Raw genomic sequence first — 19289 nt, 5'->3', positions numbered from 1 at the left:
GCACGTTACGTATTTCATGTTCCAGTCGTACGAGGTGGTCAGTTGTCGAGAAGCCCTTTCTGTATCCGCACTGGTGCATGTCTATTAGGCTTCTTGATTCAAGGATGAATGTGAGTCTTATGTTTATGATGCTCCCGTAGGACTTGGCTAGACAACTTGTTAGTGGAGTAGCTGCTTGGGGATGTTGCGGGTTTACCTGATTACAGAAAAGGCACCACTACTGCATTTTTCCAATCTGTAGGCATTACTTCAGGCTCCCATACCTTGTTGAAAAATTTAAGAAGTCTGTCTATTCATGCTTGAGATAGGTGTGTCAGTATTGAGTAGTGGACACGGTCAAGACCTGTTGCCATTTTTTTTTTGCCGGCATAGATAACTCTGTTCAATTCTTGCATATTAAGGACGTTATTATAAAGTTCATTTGAAACGCCAGCACTGGGCAGTCTCTGTTTCTCCGCCGACTCTCTATCTTTTATGAAAGCACTTGAGTAGCTTGCTGAGCTGGAGACGTTGCAAAAGTGTTCGCTTGATGAGTTGGCCTCGTCCTGTAGTATTGTTTGTGTGCCTGGGCATGTAAGTAGTGGTGTTGGTGTAGGATGTTTACTCTCCTTTAAATTTTCTCTCCTGGTCCCATATTCGTTCTGATGTCACTGTACTAATGATTGAAGATAGGTATTTTTTGCATGATGATTTCTCCGCCCTTCTTCGAATAAATCGTGCTTTGGCTTTGACCTGTTTGAAAGTTAAATGTTCTATAAGTGGGGTACATCCGTAGGATTCCCCAGGCCTCATTTTGTTCTTTTTGGCTTCAGTACACTTGTTTGTCCACCAGGGATTTAGCTTTTTGCTCACAATTCCGGATGACTGGGTATTGCCTTTTCTGCCGCTGAGATTATGACCTCAGTGATTTTTTTTTACGTTCGTCAATGCTTAGTTCCGGTGAAAGGCAACTTGCAATTTCCCATTCTCAATAAAAACCGGCCAGTCAGCGAGCTGTATTTTCCACCGGCATGGCCTAGTGACTAAAGTTGGTGGTGATGATAAGAGTTTGATGACTGCGGGCAAGTGATCACTACCACATGACGTGTCAAGGGCTTCTCATTTAAGATCATTAAAAAGAGATGATGAGCAAACAGGTAAATCTAAACAAGTAAAAGTGCGGGAAATCGGTGAAAAGTGGGTTGGTGCACTTGAATTTAAAAGGCAGATATCATTTGAGAGAATAAAATATTCCACCAGCTGCCCTCGTTGGTCAATTTTGACACTGACTCAAAGAGTACAGTGAGCCTTAAAATCCCCTACTAGAACAAGTGGTTCCGGTAATCGATCTGTTAAATTTTGTAAGTGTTGAGTAGTAAAATGGGTGTGGGGTGGAATATACAGTCAACAAATGGTGATGGTTTTGTGAGCTGAAACGGTGACAGCAACGGTTTCTATGCAACCGGTAATGGGAACTTCTCTAGCTGCAATACCACGCTGCAGAACAATGGCTACACCACTCGAAAGGCGGTTCGTCTGAGTACTGTCGCACCGTACATTAGAACCTTCTAAAATGTTCTTGTGTTTTTCGCTTAGGTTACTTTCCTGTAAGCCCAAGGCCCCAGGAGAGAAGTTAATTAACGGATCTTTGATGTCACCTAAGTTATGTAAGAGACCTCTACAATCCAAGTGGATAATAAAGGTCACTATGAAACTGAAAGGTATACAATGGTATTACGAGTGAATAAAAGATAAGCAAGATGCTAGGTGACATAGATCTAACGAAGGCTGATACAAAGGCACGATAACCGTTAGGTTATCGCGTTCTCATTTAATGTGGTTATTGGGGCTTTGTCCCTCTTTTCGCGCTCGAGAGAGCGCTTGTCCTTCGGCGTCGATGACACCGGGGTTTTTGGGTAGGCCTTCATCGCTCTCTCTGAACCGCTAGAGGACCGAGAATTGGGCGCCGAGACACGTGTCTCGGGCTTGGGGGTTCGGTTGATCTTAGGGCCCTGTGGAACTGGTGTATGCAGGCCCTTCGAAAAGGATGGAACAGTACTGGCTGATTCCAAGGCTGGGGTGGAAGGGGTTATTGCGGGACCACTATGCGTGGGCTCGGAGGACTCCTGAGGCCTCTATGACACTGCTCCCACCTGCATCCCATCGGCATAACTTCTCGAAAGGTAAGGCAATCGCTTTCTGGCTTCAAAGAACGCAATGTTTCACGGTTAGTGCAATTACTTATTTTTCTTTTTTCAAGCAAGGGCAAGACCGCGAGTAAGCTGGATGGTCTCCTTTGCAGTTATTGCAATGTGGCGAAGAAATGCAGTTGTCAGATTGATGATCATTGGAGCTGCAATTAGCACAGGTTGTTTGGTCTCGGAATGCATGTGAAGCATGTCCGAATCTTTGGCACTTGAAACACCGTCTGGGATTCGGGATATATGGCCTGATGTCTACTTTTACGTACCCTGCATCCACCGACGTGGGTATTAAGCTTGTTCCAATTGTAAGTATGACATGTTTTGTCGGGATTTCTTGGTCACTTCTGCGGATGACAATTCTTTATACTTTGATCACGTTTTGTTCCTGGAAACCCTCGAGCAATTCCTCATAGCGCAGGCCAACAAAGTCTTCCTCTGATATCACAGCCCTGCTTCTATTTAGTGTTTTGTGTGGTAAAATTGTCACTACCACGTCGCCAATACTGGTGAGTTCCGAGAGCTTTTGCACTTGATCTTTGTCATTCAGTTATAGGAGGACGTCCCCGCTAGGCATTCTTGAGGCTTTGCATGTCAGTCCGATTTTGTCTTTCAGACACTTGGCCACCAGGAATGGAGAGAGCTTTCTTACTGGTATATTGTTTTCGCAGTGGACTACATAGTACTTCGGAAATGATGCAGCGTTGCTCTGAAAAGAGAACAGAAACGGTGCTTCGGTCCGGCATCTTTTCAGATGCCGATCATAGACAACAGAAGTTTGCGCTGGCATAAGAAAATGTGTAGGCTGGCCAACAGCGCCGACCGCCCACTGCGGAGCCCAACGAGGGGACGCGGCAAAGCTTGTGTACAAGTCTGCACGACGCCAGTCGTATGCCGTCGCTATAACCAAATATGGTGTACCCAACGTAGGATAGACACACCAGGTTAACCCTTGCTGCCAAGGAGAAAGAAAGTAAATGGAAGAGCGAAGAACACAGGAGAGATCAAATAGTAAGAGAGAAAGGCGAAGATTTGAGGAGAGAGACAGGAAAAGGCGACTGCTGATTTACCCGGGATGGGCCAGTCCGAGGGTGCCGTCTACGTGAAGCCGAGGCCAAAGAGATGTGTTGTCTCCCCCGGGGACCTTAAAGGTCCAAATACCCGGCATCGTATCAACCTCCAGGATCCCCCTTTCCCCGTACAGGGGCTAAGCCGCGCCCGGTTACACTCGTGAGGGTGCAACCCTCATGTGCTTGGGTATGTGATGTCGCAACGCACCAAATGCCTGCTTACGTAGACGCCCCTGCGGGGATTATAGTTACAGAATAGTTGCCGAGAGAAGGGGAGCGTAGGCGAGGACGGCAGAAAATTATTTGGTATGATGCATTAAGAAATTTGTAGGTGCAAGTCAGGAACAGCTAGCGCAAGAGAGACATAGATGGAGATCACGGGAGACTTCTTCATCCTGGCAGTGGGCATAAACATAGGCTACTGCTGATGCTCCATTTAACCCGTTAACGTTCTTTGGGTGATTTACGCACTTTCAGGGGGCTATCTATACATGTTTGTATGTTTATATCTAACCGTTTTCCCGCCTAGTCAGTGCCCGGAAAGTCAGCTCATTGAGCGGCGTGCTGAGGTAACGGTTCAAAGCAAAGCATCGGACCAACTTGGGTCAACGAATATGTGCTAGTGTGTAACTACGTGCCGCTCTTCAACGGACCTCTTTCACACCGACGTGGGTCACTGTAGATGCGGCACTGGGTAGGCAGCGCTGTTCGAAGAAGCTCCATTACGCCACCTTGGAGCCCTAGGTGCGTGCCACTCGGTCCGTGCTAGTGATCAATGAACCTTGTTGATAGGAATTTGGGTAACGGGGTACGTTCCAGTAGGTGAGTGGCTCTAATGAACGGATTTGGAGCCAACTTGTTCAACTAGGTATGTGGCGCTGGGAATGTGCCGCTCTACAATGACGAAAAAGGTCTCTTAAATTTCTTCGGTGCAGAGCGGAATCAAACCCACGTCTCGAGAGTTCCACAGGGACAGCAACACGACGCGTTAGCAGGCTGCGTCACCGACGCGCTGAGTATCTGCTGCTGTTCAGAAAGCCTCTTTCCTTCCACCTATTTAGCGAGCTGTGCCATTAACGCACTGTTTATGTGTGGTTCTTCAATGAACCTGTCACCTACTGAGCTACTGAATATGTGTCACTGATTGTGCGGCAAGCGAGGGAACAATTTTTTGGGCTCGCAGGCACCGGCCTGGCACGCCTCTCGTCTCGAACTCGACGCGCCGACTTGTCGGCAGTGCCATTAGATGGCGCAGTTTGCCCAGAAAAAAAAAAAAAGAACACGAGAGCGGAACCGGTTGCCACCGGACGCATTTGTCGGCGTTACCCAGGGACCGGCACGCCATGCATTTCGGATGCCACGCGCAGGCTTCGTAGCGGCAGCGCTACACGGCGCGGAGTGTGAGTCCCGCTGCAGTACAAGCCTGGTGCACATAACTTTTGGCGGTGGCTCTGCTCCAATTTCTAACGCCCACAGCACGTGCGCGCGCGCGTGCGCACGCGCGCGTGTGTGTGATAGAGGCAGTTTCTTGATGGTTGGACATCTGAGCCTTTTGACAGGCTTGCCGTGCTGATTCCGGTGTAACCTAATATAGGATACGGTCTTATACCTAAACAGAGTAACATGGCATGGAACGGGAGAAAGGAAATAAGTCCAGGAAGCAGTGATTACTAATACGCTTTTATTGCACACAAGACAACATATAAAAGTGCCAGAAAGAGATAGCAATGACAGAACGAAGCACGCATGCAGAATACAAGAGATGCAAGTCAGCGCGCCTTCCCGTAATCGAACTCGACATAAAACCTGTGCGTATAACAAGGACTCATGCGTACACGTTTAAAGTGCATGCTGTGATTATTGAAATAGTAGATAATATTGAAATATTCTCCGATTCTCTTTATTTTCCTTATAGTTGGGCTACTGTGGCCCATAAATGGAAAATCTCACAGCACGAGCGTGTGCCACTGTGATACAAGAGATACATAACCCTTAGATGCAGCTAGATATGCGTAGTGTTTATTGCGCGTACACCTCCTCTTTGCCGTTGATCCGACGACAAGGATCATACATCGCCGTCATAATTGGGGCATCACTGAGTCGACGTGTCACAGTGTACGGACGCTTCAGCAGATGTTTCTATTTCGGTATAGCTTTTCAATGGTGTATTGCATAAACTTGATTATTGCGCAACGTTAACCTTATGACTTGTGCAGCGCATAAACGTAAGCATTGTATGAGGTCGCACGCTGCATACGATGAAGATACAGTTAAGTATAGGTGTCTCATTAAGTTGTATAAACTTTCATCTTGCTTCACTAAGATTGCAACATGAGTGTTGGATCTGCATTACATATCGCCTGCAGGGCCTACAAGATTTATGCAATACAATATAAGTTCATTCCTTCGGATACATAGATACTCACTTAGCAGCCAGCTCAAGATTTGTTCCCAACAAATCTTGAGCCCTTGTTCCCAACAGTTAGGAATCTAAACGAATGGGAAGAAATGTGCGTGAATGATGGGTAACGGTTCCGTAAGAGTAAAGATTGTTCGCAATAATCATTGTGAATACCGTATCAGAACTTGCAAATATCCACCTCGTCCTGGTTTCCAATGTGGAACCTTTGATTCCGTGTTGCGCCGGCCGCGCTTCACGTAGCGTGGGCGAAATGAAAAACGCGCATCTGATACAATTACTGACTTTAACTAAACAAAAGCTACACGTGGGCGAAATCATTATTCGCCACCACTAGGCGTGCCTCACTGTGGAGGTGTTCCTTCCCCTGCGGTAAACTCCATCAATTGTACAATGGCTGCAGCTGAGAAGGATATTTTATTCAGGCAGCGCGAGGCAAACACAACATATTCATGGAGATGCGCGTTGAACATGGCTAACAAAAAACGACGAGTGGGCAGGGCATGTCCGCGAACGTTGGTACTTTAAGCACGGGGACGCACCGTGAACAGAGGGAAGGCATGAGGAATCACTATGCAGGGGAGACGCAAGACCCTGCGTTGCAACTTTCGCCGTAGTGTTTTCTTGGGACTCCGAAGCCTTTTCAGCGATCGGGCGAGCCTTGATTACGCTGCCCTTCTCGTCAAGACGTTAACGCGGATGCGATCGAGTCTTGGCTCTTGGAATTCTTACGCCGCGAGCGGACTGGAGGTCGGACTGGAGCGGGTTGCGAAATGGTATTAGGGACCTACGTTGTATGGTCTCCTTCCTTCTGTGTGTGTGTTTATTGCACGGCAGCTTCTGTTAGCTTGAAACACTCTTCTAGAAAGCACAGAAGTATAAATACCTGCAGAACGCTAGTGTTCCGTAAGATTCACCGAAAGGTAACATCGTCGAAACGAGTCCGGCTTCCAGTAATAGCAGACGTACGTAGATAGCACAAACAGTTTTTTTTTTTCACATTGCAGAACAAGGTCGCTATACCGTAAAGCTATTCCAAACTTTCCCATTCCAATTTTGCAATCAGCCCACCGGGAGTGGCGAAAAACTTTTTTGGACCACCCCCACTTCCCTGTCTATCACGTGATGTCAGGAAAACTGCGATATTTCCCCATCTGATACGACTTGTACACACTGATTAGGCATAATTGGACCGAACAAAAAAATAATTATTTCTGATTCAACACCTCTTCGCCCTTAGCCCTCTGCTATTGGTCAAAAGTTTTCGGGCTGCACCCACTTCGCCTGTTTGTCACGCAACGTCACAAAACCGCGAAAATTCACCACGTGAAAGGGACGTGATCGCGTTAAAGATGCAATAATATGCCGAACAAAACTCAATTTTTTTCATGAATAGGCGGTGACTCCCCCGTTCCGAATGGAATAAAAGATGGCTGCCTCCGATCACTCAGGCTTTTTCCATTCGCACTTGCCAGAGAGCATGGGATTATTTGCGTATAAAAAAGCTTTTACGTGATTGTGTAATGATATCGAGCACTTTCGGCACATTTACAACTTCCTGCTAACTCTTCTTTGCGGAGGGTCCGTTTTTGCGGCATTCTTAACCTTCCGTTGCATGACGCCGTGATTTTCGCCCAGCCACCGCAAGCTAAGTAAGTGAAAGCAGACCAATCGCAGACATCGCCACCATCGTCTTCGTCCGGTTAACTATTTTCAGTGCGCTGGCTCGGCCATAGCGAAACTCTCTCCACATGAGCATGCTACTCGCCTCTTCGCAGCCAATTATAAAGAAAAACGGTTCAATATAGGCGATGTTATTCGTTTTGAAAGCAAAAAAAAGTGACTTCCCATAAAATGAGTGACTTCCCAAATCGCTATTTTCTCTCACCCATGCAAATTGACGAAGAATGTTGATAATATTGACACGTATATTTCAGTTCAGTGTTTACTTCAGTAGTTCACTTTCTGCTCGAGCACTTTCGTCAGCGAAGCCCGTGACAACCGCCCGTCAAGGACAACGCCCAAGAGCAAGTATTGTCGTAGACGCAGTCACACTGAGGAAATGAACAAATGGGAGAGGCTCTGACGTCACGCTTTTGACGCCGGAAGTGCGCTCATGTTGGTGTGCCATCTCCCTTTGCGCCTCAAATCAACTCGAGGGAGCTGATAGGCGCGAGCTTTAAAGTTGCATTGCTACGAGCCGTCGGAAGTGTGTGCTGCCAATGCGCTTCAAGACAAAGGTGTGAAACCTATTTAACAGTTTTACTGTAGCAGACGCGCTGCTGTGCTTTTCGGTGGAACATTGATGAACACGACGAAGACCCGTACCGTGATTACTTGAGTGTGTCTGTTGCTCAATGAGGAAAACACGGGGAAGGCGGGCGGCGGAAATTCAAGAAGGTGCGCAAACCGAAAAAGAAGTGAAAGTCGGAGTCAACGTTAACAAGAGAACTTATCCTTTTCAATGTGACATATGCTTTCCTCGGCACGGTATATACAGGTATGGTTCTTCTGAAGGGGAGAAGGGGATAAGGCGGGTGGGCGAGCCAACTAATGAGGGTGTGCTAGCAGCGAGGGTGTAGAATTGTACAGAAAGGTGAGGTATTTAACGTCGGCGAAGATATGTGAGTAACGTCGTGAGTCATCTGGTCAAGGTGTCAATGTAAGTTCCTTTCCTCGTGGAAGGGGCCTGGACGACGAGGGGGGGAAGGTTATATTTGGTCTGTTTGAGGTGAGTGAACTAACGTCTCTCTGAAGCAGAGAATAAAAGTAGGGACGGAAATTGATGCTCGAGAAAAAGTATATATAAATAAAAAACGAAAAAAAGAGCAAGAAGACAAGTAGTAAAACTAAGCAACCCGATTAGAAATAAACAAGTTAGGTGCTGTTGTGTATAATATGAAATTTAGCATAGCAAATAGATTCTAAAGCTCCCTTTGAGACGTTTATGCCTATTGTTTGCAGTGTCTAGAACTTATGAGTGCCGCATAATTCTCTGTATTTTCTGTCTCGAGTAGAACGGAAATTTGTTTGCAGGATTCAGAATCTATAAATTCATCAGAGCTATGATCTGGTTGATTTGAAATGCTCGGCGACGGCTTCGGCAATCTTTTTAGCTGTGTCTGCGCGATGTCCTCTTAACCCGACGTTCATTGATTGTCCTATTTCACCGATATATTGTTTCTTGCGGAAGAAACATTAAAGCATATAAAATACATCGGAACTAGGGCAAGTAGACATAGTTTTCACTTCGGGTGTATAGCTATTAGCGGTCTACCTTCTCGACCTTTTTCTGACGGATAAACCGGATCTCATGCTCTCAACTAAAGTTATTCCGGGAATTAGTGACCACAGAGCCTTACATACTGAAATGAAGTTTGCCTATACGAAAATATCGGTGGCGTGCGACAAGTTTGTATATATAGGAAAAGGTAATATATCAGGGAGGAATTCGGCTTCGGATGCATATTTTAAGATTTTTGAAACGCATTGGCACTCTTGTAACATTGACGAGTTTTGGGAACTTCTTAAGAATAAAATAATTCGCCTTGAAATTCGTTTCGGCCCACGGTGGATAATGACACAAAAATGACGTCGGAATAAGCCATGATTTACAAAATAATTGCATAAACTGACACAGTGCCAGAACAGACTGTATCAAGCGCTCAAACTAATGCATCGTTGAGAAATGTCAGTACGCTGAAAACAATTACTGGTGAAGTAAAACTTGCAACTGAAGGTGCTAAGTACGATTTTATTTGACAATTTTTTCCTAGGTGTGACAAAATGCAAAAGGGCTTTACAAAACTGACAAAAAATAGAAATGGCACTGTTTCTATTGCAGGTGTAGTTATAGATAACGTTATCATTACGGAGCCAGCGAAAACTGAGTGTTTTATCACATATTTTAAATCAGTATTTTCACTTCCACAAGCCAACACCATACTCGACAAGCCTACTCTGCGCGAAGTACCAGTTATGCTGGAAATTTTCATTGGTGGTCATGGGGTGGGAAGTGTTCCTGATGATAGATGCATCAAAGCTATTGACTCCTGAAATCTTGTTCAGTCGGTATCACCATATTTAAAGAATATTTTTAGTAATAGCTAAACCATGGGTATATTGTTTTTGATTGAAAAAAAAGCTTCCACCGTGCCTGTTTCGAAATTAGGCCCTCAGAATACATTATCAACTACCGTCCACTATCTCTAACATGTGTTTGTTTTAAGATCTTAGAGCATCTTTCATAATCATTCATTATGCAGTATAGCAATAACATTCACTGCTCAACTAGAGTGAACATGGGTATCGGCGATAATGTTCCTGCGTTTCACAATTAACACAATGTTTTCAAGACTGGAGGATTTTGCTTTTCAGTTAACAATCTTACATGGATAATTTGTTTTTTTTTATTGTAACAACGCTTTCGAATACCTCACACCTTATGAATAGAAAATTAGTCTATTTACTATGTTCATCTACTGGCTGTCTCTTAGATTGCCGGCCGCGTACGTGCATCCGAGACGGCAGAATTTCGTTGAGGGGTCACAAGCAGGTACTACTGATGTTTCATCAGGAGTACCACGAGTTATTTCTTATGTACATCAACGGCATCACTACTCAGGTAGCATAATGCATATCTGAAGAAGAGTGTAGTACCTCGTATAGAAAAGTATGCAATAATGATGATTGCCGCATTCTACAAAATGCCTTAGACGCGGCATACTTATTAGGGATAAAATGTGGTATGTAAATAAAATTTGCAAAAAAAAACAGTGTCTATGAACCTTTCCTGAAAGTTTAACAAATAAAGACGTGTTATTGAATATAAAGGCGCGCAATGTGGAGCCCGCACGAACAAAGAGAACGCAACGAGCGCTGTTCATGTTATAGAGTCTCTAGTTCTGTATTACAGACAGCTACTGAGTACAAATGCCTATGAGTCTAATTGGCAAATTCACTGTCTTGGATAGGGCGTGCTGATTATACAGTCTCAAGGGCTTAGAAATCACTAGGGTCATTGCGGTGAAATACACGTAAATTTACACAGTACACTCGCGAACTGTTGTACAAATCAAAGGTACGACTGGTATCGGAATAGGAGTCCGTATTATGTGACCCTCCGCTTGCCCTCGATAAAAATGGAGATGAAAAATTCAATACTCAAAACTGATAGTCATAAGTCAAGTGAGACTATGCTTGACAAAGCTACCTTGTTTGACTTGACGTAAATTGTAGAGCTCCGCATCCGAATGCACGGCAGTTTAAAATGTGTATTACACCTTTTTTTTATTTTCTGGAATAATTAGCGATAAAATTAAGTGTTTAGTGTCATCTGGTATCTCCGGTCACCTGAGTTCTCCTGACCCTCACTCTTTTCAGCCTGACTGTTGATAAAATTGCTTTCAGATACACCTTATAATATTCTTCCGGGATGAAGATGTCTCCATTGCTGATGTTCATTCCATTAATTTTTTTGCATTTTATGATAATAGTGCCACTGTTCAAGGATTTTGAGACCACTTTAAGGTATTGGTACCTGAATGTATTGAATATCGTGCGCTGGTTATTGTAAAAAATAAAACGAAAGCGCATGGATTTCTCGGGTGACCCTGCAGGTAAAAATACACCTGAAGCGCACGAAAAAAAAATCATTTTTCATCCTGAATTGCAACAGAATATCCCTTTCCTTAGTTTTCAGCTAAAGAAGCATACGTTGATTGACGAACAGCATTATTTTTATAAACATTTACGGAAGCTAATATCAATGTCTCCCAAGAAATTCTAGAGTTTGGTTTCCCCACCGTCAAGGACTCATGATCACTTCGAAACCAGTGGGCTTATGGTCAGTGACGCACAAGCAGTATCTAATGTCTTCGATGAACATTTTAGTCCTTATTTACTAGCGACCCGATAATCTTTCTAATATTCGAAGCCTCACTGCCGCCTTTGGGGGTCGTTATCATTAGTGAACACGGTACTTAAGTATGCTGCGTAATCTCTATGTGAAGCAATCACCTGGAAACCACAACATACCTGACACCTTATTAAAAATATGCACAATGGACATCTTAATATTTGTTTGTTATATTTACAAGGTCCGTATCTGAAAGTGAAATTCCGCCAGACTGGGGTACTGCCAGAGTGAAACCGCTTCGCAAAAGTGGAGACAAGAGATTGATCAAGAACTACCGACCAATCTAACTAGCATCGACTGCTTTTAAATTACTGGAATACATAATTCGCAATCACATATCAAACTTCTTGAAATATAACACATTTTTGTGTCATAATATCAACATGAATTCAGCATGAATATCCGGATATTAACATGAATTCCGGAGAGGCTAGTCCACTTGTACACGGCTAGTAGAAACTCTACATAATTTTGCCTATTTAGTTAATTATAGAACACTGTTTCAGTAGTATTTTACGGTTTCTTGAAAGCTTTCCACAGACTCACTCGCAAAAAGTTGATCTAATAGTTAGACACAATAACTCATCACAAACAATTAGTAATGTGGATTTCAGCCTACCTTTTAAACCGAAAAGAATCCGTTTTTTTTTTTTTTTGGTGATCATTGCTATGACAGGTTTGCAGTTCACTGTAACATCCCTCAGGGCTCTGTTCTTTGGCCTCTGTTGTTGCTAATTTATATTAATTACGCTGTCCCTAAAATTCCTGTGAAAATTATACTTCACGCTGACGATTGAGTCAACTATACAGAAGTAAGAAGTGTCGTAGATGAACTACTTCTAAATAGCGCGTTGCAAAAAGTTTCTACATGGTGTGAATCATGTTGAATATTCATTAACTTAGAAAAAGGTGTACTAATGAAGGGCACTCACTAAAAGAGCGTCTTACGATTTGATTAGAACACTTATGGTGTGACACTTACAGAAGCAAGAGAACATAAATGTCTAGGCCTCTGAGGCACTGGCACTCTTACCTGGAATAAACTTATTCGTTTCATAACCTGTAACGCTTTTCGTATATTGTTTTTCTTAAGACAGGCATTGCGATTGCCCGCTCCATCTGTCCGCCTCCTAGCTTGCAAATGTATTGTGTTGCCTACTTTAGAATTGGGGTCATTCAAGAAGACTAACAAGGGTTTGAAGACGGGTTCCTCGATAAATATCTAACAATTACTGACGCACATAAGTGACACATCTTTCAATCAAAGCTGTACTGCCGACAATAACTGAGCGAAATCGTTCTGCACAACTTAACTGCGTGCACTAATTAATTAAAGGACACTACAGAACTTGAACTCACCCAGTTACTTCTATTTCCCTCTGGGATGCGACTCCACAACGACAACGACTCCTTATTGCGTCCGTTAATAACTGCTTTAGGTACCCATCCTTTCCACGAACTGTTATCCCTTGGAATAAATTCAGTTTACAATAAAGTGTTGCGACCGTCACTGAGGTTGTTCGCGCGCCATGTTACCTAGCGTGTGGTGCTGCATTTTGTCAGTTTATTGTTATATGGTATATTACAGCCAAAGGTGCATATGACTAACCTTCTGTACTTTTTTCGGCTTCCATCAACAGAAAAAGTCATCACGTGAGCCGATCCTGGTGATAGTGCAGAAAGGGGCCAAGGTCCATGTCGCATACGCCTGTGGGCTCAGGATCTTGTAACGCGCCCTTGAACTATTCTTGTCACACGTGGGACCCAAAGAGATACCAGGCACACGGGTAAGAACAGATTTTGTTGAAAAAAAGTTTCGTACAAATTTTGCAAAAAGTTCTCGGCGCCAACGACGCAAGCGCGCAGTGCCACTGCTCGTGTTTTCGTCGCCGTCGTCTTCCACAGGTGGCTCCGTTGCCACTCATCATTCCAGCGTTCAATTCTCTCCGGTCATCGTAATGGGAAGGCCGCGTCTACGGGGTATGAGCCATTGATTAAAGGGTGTGAGCCATTCAACTGCTGCGTTATCGATGGGGCGGACACGTATAGTTCGTACCCCCGAAGAATAGCATGCATACGAGGAGCGCCGGAGGGAACAGCAACGAGAAGGTCAACGGCGTCGGCACAAAACGAACACCAACAAAGAACGTTCCCGCGATGCTGAACAAAAACGACAATCGCGAGCCAGGGCACCTCCTGACTTGCAACTACGCCAGACTCGCAACGCAATACGGCGGCAGAAATACGGTATGGACCGAGTGAATGGCGTCAAAGGTGTGGATGCCAAGTTCCGACGAGACTTTCTAGATAAATATTTCGGATTTAGTTGCAGAGTTTGCGACCGTCTGTAGTTCGAGAACCGACAGTCTCAATCGAACATCAACCACTGTCATTACTAAATCATCAAGCACATCATTCCCATCATCAGACACTTCAAACAAATGACAACCATTTCACTGTGCGAAGATGGAATGGCAGCGAAAGAACTTTGCTTTTCGTTTGAGACCTTTGGCCGTCGTCAGCTTTCGCTGCCATTCCATCTTCACAGAGTGGAATGGTTGTACTTTTTTTATTTTTGCTGTTTGACATCTTGCTCATTTGTTGTATTCCTGATGCTGCAGAGCTTCTGCCCGCACCTTTACTTAATTTGTTTGTTTGCGCTTTGCTTTCTTTGGCAAATTGCTTACTTCTTTTCTTCGCCTGCTATATTCCTGATATCGGGGTTGGAGTATCAATAAACGAAAATAAAAAAAATAATGAGAAGATTGCCGTCTAGTATGTCCTAGTTAAGGCAACTATAGGGAAAGAAAGTGAGCACGCCATATTTAAAGGAAATATTTAACTGGTAACCGCTCCAACACAGAAGGCTAAGCTAAAGAACAAAAATTTTTGTATAGTATTTGTGCCTCACGAACCGGCATCCGACGAGCACAATACATTCTTCCTTGTTTTTTTTATTTCTGTACGACTTTATCACTAACATGAGATTTGACAATTCAAATGTAGAACAATGACCTTTGCTGGTTCAATTTTCGCGTGAACAATACGGCAGTTAAGTCAGTTATCTAAAGATGTGACGATGACCACTGGTCAAGATTCGTTTTTACTTCTTTACATGGCTCGCATGTTCTCCTGTAACGCGATACCAAGTGTACGAACTCTTTTCAGTTGCTTCACAGTTCTGCCATCTTCTAGTCTTTTGTTCTACTTCGGTTTTCCTTATTTAGCGATAAAACGCGTGTTGCCTTTTCGCGCAAGAGTTTCCCACCGTGAAATGTTTTCTTTATTTTTTCAGCTTCTTTTACACTGTGTTTATGGTGGTTTTTTTTTTACGCAAGATGTACTGAACGAGTTAATGTGTCTGCGTGTCTCCTTATTCGTGCGCTCTCTGTACGCCTCGAAGTGGGTTCACTCTTAACCGTTATGTATGTTATCAACACGAGTCATGTTTACCTACTTTAACGTCCTATGTTTGTAAACGTCCCACTTTATTGCCAATAAGCGCTATGGGAAGACCACAAATAATAAATAAATAAAGAGTTACACTTCATTTAGCCCTGTCTCTTAAGGCAGTTTTGTAGTGAAATTGTATTGAATAAAACGCAAGAATAGAAGTTAATATACATAATTCTATAGCTTTTAGCGGTCTAAAGCGAAGTCAGGCTTGCATGCTGGCATGTATTTAGCGTATCAAGTTAATTTGCATAATAATATAAGTCTAACATAAGTACGAAAGCCCTAGGGACCTACCGTGTTACACAAAGTTGCCCATTATTACGTGCGTCCCAAACAGTGTTCCCCTTTACTCAATTCCACTGATTTCCACAGCAACGCTGGAGTTGAAATTAAGCCCTCGAGAGTCGTTCAGAAGAAGAGCATGTTGCCTTTTTGATTCGTTTCGCGGCCTTTGAAGGCCGGCCTCTGATCAATGTGGTTTTGCGACGCCGTCACCGCAGTAAAAAACAATTAATAAATAAACACGTCAGATGCTAAAGTCTCCGCTTACATACGGCGTATCACGCTCTGTGCTCGGATTAATCCGCGGATACCGCCAGCATTACCCGAGAACCTAGCTGGAAACAGTGTCAATGCAAGACCCTGGCACTGCTCACTCACTTCCATCTTTCTCTGTACTTAAAATGAGGAACACGAGGGGGCGATGGCAAAAAAAAAAAGAAACTTTGCACTAGTACGCAACAACAAATGCTGCAACCTCACCCAATGGGCGATGCAGCCACAGCGAGTAATAGCGTTGTTCGACGGCTGCTGCTAGATCCGTCATTTGTGTTGGCAGCGCAGCATAGACAAGGCATAAATTGAAGACGCAAACACTGCAAGCGTCTGTTGTGCCTTCGTCTTCACTTTGCGTTTCATTCATAAAGCGCTGGTAACACAAATCAAGAAGCAGCAGCAGCGGCAGTTCTTGGATCATTGTGTTCGTTGGGTGGTACCTTTCAGCGCACAATAGGGGGCAGAAAACGCACTAAATCTCGCTTTAAATCAGCTGCGGACCACGACGGAATTTTCCCTGTACTCTTTACTGACCGGCAGTTGGACCGAGCTTAATGAGTTAGACATGATTTTGAACCCTTAGGAACCAAAGCATTCAAGCAAGCAATGGTATGAGACAGCACGTTATGGTTTTTCTAGAAAATTGCCGTAATTCTACGCTTCGTGCTGAACTGCGTACAAGTCTTAAGTAAATATTAGCTAGTTCTATAAAAAAAAGAAGGAAGAGCTTACTATAAACGCTAAGGTAAGTAATTATGTTGTACTTATATGTGCGCTTCAGTAATAAAAGGGCAGTACGCATATGAGCACTTTGCGTGCTTTCGCATCTGTAGGCTACTACAGACGCTGTCGCTGTTAACTAGCACAATTCCCGCAACACTGACGGTCTGAAAGAACTCGCTCAATTTATCTGGAAAGAAACAACAGAGTAGACAGAAGCGATGTGCTTAAATTAAACGGCTAAACTGTTTGCACTTCCTTCCTAACGAGGGAGTCGCATCACTGTTTTTTCACGCTTCTACCATTATGAATGCTTACGAACTTGCCCACTTTCCTACTTTAATTACAAATAGATTCTGCCGGCAAAATCATAGGAATTGTGCGCTGATGAGGTCAAAGCATGAAGTGTTCTTACGTTTGATGCCATCAAAATGTGTAGACGAAAAATGGGCAAAGCGGGAAATCGTTCAGCTGTTGCCTTAGTGCAGTTGGTATGTTTTGCAAGTTCTCAGAAATTTGGGGGAGAATTGACGATGCTTCTCACTATAAAATGTTCTTTGCCACTTGCCAGTATTTTTGGGTAACATGTCCAGCGCCACGATTGGTCGGGATTCTTTTACGAACACTTACGCAGTAAGCACGTTTGGTGAATACGGGCTTATAAATTTTGTAAAATTAAACCGTACACTTGGCGGAGCGCAATATTTTTGGTGCTTACATTAAGCGCTTCCTAATCTATATTGTGGCTCTCTGGTTCACGTGATCAACCGTGCCAATTGCTTAAGACGTATTCTCATTAGAGATCATTTTGTTACGTAGACTGCAAACTCAATTCCCTCAACAGGCTTCCACATGCTTTAACATATGGTCTCCCTACTGTCTTCCTAAATGTGTATACTTATGGCGTGATGCTAACTATGTCTCCTACGTATATGAAACATCAGTACGGGGCGCTGCGATTTTTACGCCGTCGTATCTGTACAATTGTAGCCTTTTTATTGTTGCCACAATCAGAATCTTTCGGCTGATTGTAAAAAAAGATGTCTGCATAATATTCCTCCACAAGTGCATCACCTACAGAAAGCCTTCCACGTGTTCGTAGCAAATGGCGTATTCAGCAGGCGGCCTGCCGGACCAATGGAGTTTAACTCTTCGATGAACGATAATTGAATGGGTGAAATTCTAATTTTAGTGGCTTTCCTGGGCCATAATTTGTTACTCCATCTTTTTCTACAATAGATAGCAGGTAATGCAAAATGAACTCGTTGGGATTCCCTGCCTCAGAAAATTTGCACTGCTGACACTATTAGGTCATTCAAGTAAAAAAAAAAATTTAAAATTGCCCCGCAGTGTACTCGAGAGTAGAGCCAAAACCACGGTGAATACAGTGAACGTTACAGTTACCTTACATTGATTGGTACGCTATCGTACTACCACGAACATTGAAGATTAGGTGTTCTCGTGATGCGCATTTCGGCTGGAAGCCCTGAGTACTCATTCTTCATCGCCACGTAATGTGGCTAGGACATGAATGTGGCACTGCCTCTTGGCGTATTCGCGCCTTTACTTTAGGAGCACGGTTGCCACTTTTTCAAAGTGCTCTTACAGCTTGCTTCGCAAAGAACGAAATGACCTTTTGCCTAATCAAACATTACAAAAAAATAAACGAAGCAACATTAGGCCGCGATTGACATGCAGTACAAAACCTACTATCTTTGTGCTCCTCAGCGCTTAACTCTGCGGCGTCAGTGCAATCGCGCAATTTACGTGCAACTTAATTCTGGCGCTTCAAGCCGGGCTCTCGAAGCGTTGGTGGAGTGCTTTTTGAACACTCGCCGGAAGGGGCACCTTTAAGGAACTCACCTTGTCCGTCAGCTCAGAAGTTCCTAGCGTCCGCTAGATGAGGCGGCGACTGCAGCCATCGAGCGGACCCGAGGCTCTGACAGCGGAGGAGCGCTGCGGAAGAACGGCTCCCGAATGCGGGGAGGAGGCGCGCGGGAGGAGGTCGGCAGACGGGAAGAAGCGAAGGGAGCGGCGGTGCAAAAACCGAGCAAGAAGAGTGTAGCGGAGAGTATGGCTAGCACCACCATTTTGTTTCCTCTCTTGTTCATTCTCGCTGATACGCACTGCATTCGATTTAACCTCAGCGATTTTCGTTTAGAGTAGACACGAAGTGCGAGTATGCCCAATCAGCAGTATACTTCAGTCTACTATGAAGGTAACTCTGGTTATAAACTAAGAGCTGTGTGGGCATCCTTAATTAAAGGCCGGTCTGAAGAAAGAAATGCGCATCCCAAAAAAGAAAAAAAGAATAAGTTGCAACGAGAAGTGCAGTCTCTGCTACAGTTCCAGGTGTAAACAAGCACCGTAAATAGACAATGATAACTCGAATAAAACTGGGCAAGAAAGCTCCTTTCTGCCTGCTCCTCTGCTTCGACATCGCACCTGTGATATCGATCAGATCTCTCTTCGGGCCGCGACCAACAGGTGGACGTAAACAACAAAACGAACGTGCTGGTGTTACGTCCCCATTAGGCGTGTTTTGTGGTATTCATCCATTTCGATCATCTAATTAGGAATATTGTTTCCTCAGTGGCAGCCGTTTCCGTGTCGACTATTCGACTCCATATCTCCCAGCGCGCATCTCCTTTCAACTCACTGAGGCAGACAATCACGGCTACGAGCACAAAGATGGCGACGCCTCTGTTCCAACTTGCCCTCTCCCTCCGCTGTACGGTGTGGCAATACCACGGCGCCCTAGCGTATACCGTGACGGCCGATCGATGGCCGCCGGCAGGGATGGTGGGCGGGGCATGCCGGGAAGGCTCCGCCGCGGGACGACGCACCACTGCCGTCGGTGTCTGCGCCACCTGGAGGGCGGTGAGCGCGAAAAGGTTAAAAGTCAGTGAAGGGGTGTCGGCCGAGGAAGCGGAGGCATGGGCGGCTAGAGCTGAAAGGGGAAGCCTCCGAGG

The 19289-nt window shown here is 44.5% G+C and overlaps 1 protein-coding gene across 1 annotated transcript in view; it reads right to left on the bottom strand.

Annotated features, from left to right (window-relative positions):
- Nucleotides 1-18288, bottom strand: part of LOC126540237 (uncharacterized) — a 144832-nt gene extending 126544 nt beyond the window's left edge. The window contains exon 1 of the mRNA XM_050187037.2: nt 18181-18288. The gene's annotated coding sequence lies outside the window, so the exon portion shown is untranslated. The remainder of the gene's footprint in view (nt 1-18180) is intronic.
- Between the last annotated feature and the right edge of the window lie 1001 nt (nt 18289-19289).

This window comes from Dermacentor andersoni, chromosome 2 (assembly GCF_023375885.2).
Source record: "Dermacentor andersoni chromosome 2, qqDerAnde1_hic_scaffold, whole genome shotgun sequence".
NCBI classification, from domain to species: Eukaryota; Metazoa; Arthropoda; class Arachnida; order Ixodida; family Ixodidae; genus Dermacentor; species Dermacentor andersoni.
The sequence above is the reverse complement of the archived record's forward strand: the minus strand, read 5'-3'. Positions and strand labels throughout refer to the sequence as shown.